The 3207-nt window shown below is 46.7% G+C and overlaps 1 pseudogene; it reads right to left on the reverse strand.

The window, feature by feature from the left end:
- Nucleotides 1-1675: 1675 nt before the first annotated feature.
- LOC122108140 lies at nucleotides 1676-2303 on the reverse strand (annotated as a pseudogene).
- Between the last annotated feature and the right edge of the window lie 904 nt (nucleotides 2304-3207).

Here is a 3207-nt window from a genome sequence, read left to right on the forward strand (position 1 = left end):
TTTTTCACATTTTGGTCCCTTTTCATTGATTTCATTGAAAATGATCTTAAAGCACAGTGCTAAAGTTCTGCCTACTGTTTCTAAATTCAAGAGGCTGTGAAGTGCCTGACCGAGTAAAATGCTGTTTAAGTACGAGTTATGGTGCTGTTACCTTTGAATTAAATGCTAATGGATCCACAATATATATTACATAAAGTGTCTTTAAAACACAACATGCTGAATATTTGTGTCCCCTACAAATTCATATGTTGAAGATGTAGTTTCCATTGGGATAGTATTTTAAACTGGCGCCTTTGGAGGTCATTAGGGTTAGATAGTAGGTAAATGGAACTACTTGTCTATTTTAGGCTGTCCCATGCTTTAAAATGTTTGCTTAGTTACTAGTCAAGATTGTTAGGCCAGCTTGCTCTTTAAGATCCATGTTTTGTGCTCTCTCTGAAGTAGAGGTAGAGGTTCTATGAAGAACACATCCCTCATGTTGTTTGCAGGGCATGGTCATTTACAACTGTGAGGGAACTTTATCCTGTCCACTCATCTTAGGAAAAAGTATTCCTCCCTGGTTCCATCAGTCACCTGTACAGTGTGCGGAGCTTTGTCCTAGGCCCAAATACCGACTTTCTGGGGATTACTTTTTTAGGGCTTCAATATATTTGTATTTATTTATCTATTTTTTTATTGCCAAGGTGATGTATAGAGGGGTTTCAGTTACATAAGTAAGGTAATGACATTTCTTGTCAAACTTGTTACCCCTTCCCTCAATTTTCTCCTGCTTTCCCTCCCTTCATCCCCCCCCTCCAAGTTGTACAGATCATTTCTAACATATTATCATGTGTATATTGCTGTTGCATTGGATTATTAAGCAGTGGTTCTCAAACATGTCTTCATGTTGTAATCAATCAGGGCATTAAAAAGGGCCTGTGCCCCTTCTCAAGGAGAGCTGATGAAACTAATCTAAGAAACAGCCTGAGCATCTGGACTTACAAGACCTCCCATGTGATTGTAATAGGTTTCAAATTTTAAGAACCATTGTCTTAAAGGGCCCTAAAGTGGGCCATATTTTATGTAGGGATCACATTGGTTTTTAGAAGTACCAACCGAGTTTAAAGACTTTTGTGAAAATCCCTTGTTCAGAGAAATTCTAGAAATGAAGCACAGCGTTCTTAACACAGACTGAAGGACTAGCAAAGCATACAAAATGTCTATTATAGAGCACCAGCAATAGTCCCCAGGCAACCTCAAGGCCACATTTGACATTGTCCCACCTTTAGAATGTTCAAGGCAAATATGCTGTCATTGATAACTGATACAAAATGGAATTGGCTTCATTAAAGTATAAAATAATTAGAAAGAAATCTATGTTCATGATGCTTCATGTTTTTATTATCAACATTATTTTTATTCTTACCACCAGTTCTTCTTACTGCAGTGGAGCTTTTTTTTTTTTTTCAACTTTTTAAAAGCATTTAATTTATTGAAACACTCCTGTTTACATAGTTCTGCTTGTATTGTTTTGCTCTGTACTGACACATAAATAAAGTTTTCTACATTATTTTCAGGCAGGAGTTGCAGTAAGATTTTCTTTTGTGTTTGTAGTCATATTATCATTTAGCGTTTGTCTCCTCACCATGGAAAAGAGATTTTGGGTATTGTCAGTGGTTATTTTAAGAGTGAGCACATTAGGAGCTACTAGGCCTAGAGCAGGGTATAAATAAGGCCCATTTACTTTAGGATCAAGGAGCTTCTTTCTCAAGTTTACAAAACAAGTCCTCCACCATTGAACTCCATTCTCACTGGAGGCTCGATGAAGGCTAACCAATCCGACACGTGTGTAGGTAACAGCCCCATGGACTGGCACTTGTAAACAGCCAGTGCCAAGCCCATCAGGTTCCCAATGAGATAAACCAGACCCTGAAGAAACTTCTGGCTTGAACTCTCTAGCATCTTGAAAGTGGCTGAAATGGCCATGAGGGCCTGGACCGGCCGCCAGGCCATCATGCACACCATCATGGTAGGGAAGATGGAGATGGTTTTGCCGGCCACGTACATGATGAAGAGGTTCATGGGGATCTGTTTGAGGGGCCCAGGGCGATGTCCCAGCAGCGCTTCTCCACCAGGATCCGGTCCGTCTCCTGCACGCTGGTGTCCGGCACCTGCTTGTTCAAGTACCCGACTGGGTACAGTGAGTCTCCCTGGCCGCTGCCCCGGTCATTCCGGCCCCTGCTGCCTCTGCTGGGCCCGCTCGGCTCAATGGCCCACTTGAACCGCCGGCCGCGGCTGGCGACCAGGCTGCCCGGAGCCGTCATGATGGCCTCCGCCGCAGTGGAGCTTTATTTAGTTTCAAAGATGCCCGGTACAATTCAGGCTGCTAAGAAGCGTGCCCAGGAGGGGGGACCAAGATGGCGACGGGGCAGTAGGGAAACGCCACAGCTCTCTCCAACCAAAAAGAGAGTTCGAGTTCCAACCTTTAATCTCCCCAAGAGACCGACAACAACAAAAAGACGAACACTCAGAGAAAAACCAGAGGTGGAAAATAACAAAAAAAGAAAGAGAGGAAAAGAAGAATTTCAGAACAGAGAAGAGCGAAGACCCCTCCCCCAACCTTTACTGGCCGCGCGGCAGTGCGCCAAGCCGCCGGCCAGCCGGCCCGGCGGGGGCTGCCGGAGCCACAGAGACACAGGGGGCTGCTTGCAGATCACCAGGTACTGGATTGCAGAACAGCGGATCGCCAGGAACAGAGAAACCTACCAGCCGGGAGTCTCCACGAGGATCCCACCCCCACCCCTCACTCTCCACTGGAGCAGAGAGGCTCCATCCTGCCAAAGCCGCCCGGCACCAGCAGCGCGACAAAGGGACCTGTCGGCAGACCACCCGCCCAATCGCGATCGCAACTACCTGGCGTGGGCCGCCCAACCCAGCCCACAACCACCCCAACTGAACTCGGATTGCAACAACAACTGACGACCTACAGGGTGAGTACCCCACAGGGGACAGTGAATCCCTCAAGGGAGACCAGAGCTGGAGGGAATCCCCAGACCTTGACCTAGACTCCCTACCCCAACACCCGGACCACAGGACCCACTAAAACTGGGAATTGTTCAAGAGCTCCACCAGCCGGTGGAGCACACTCTGCTGGCCAGGCCAGAGCAAGAGCACCCCTGGAAGGGAGCTTAAATGCTCAAGCCAGGAACAGTGCCCCTGGGTCAAGAC

The sequence above is a fragment of the Dipodomys spectabilis genome, unplaced genomic scaffold (assembly GCF_019054845.1).
Source record: "Dipodomys spectabilis isolate Male_0828 unplaced genomic scaffold, ASM1905484v1 ptg000054l, whole genome shotgun sequence".
Classification (NCBI taxonomy): Eukaryota; Metazoa; Chordata; class Mammalia; order Rodentia; family Heteromyidae; genus Dipodomys; species Dipodomys spectabilis.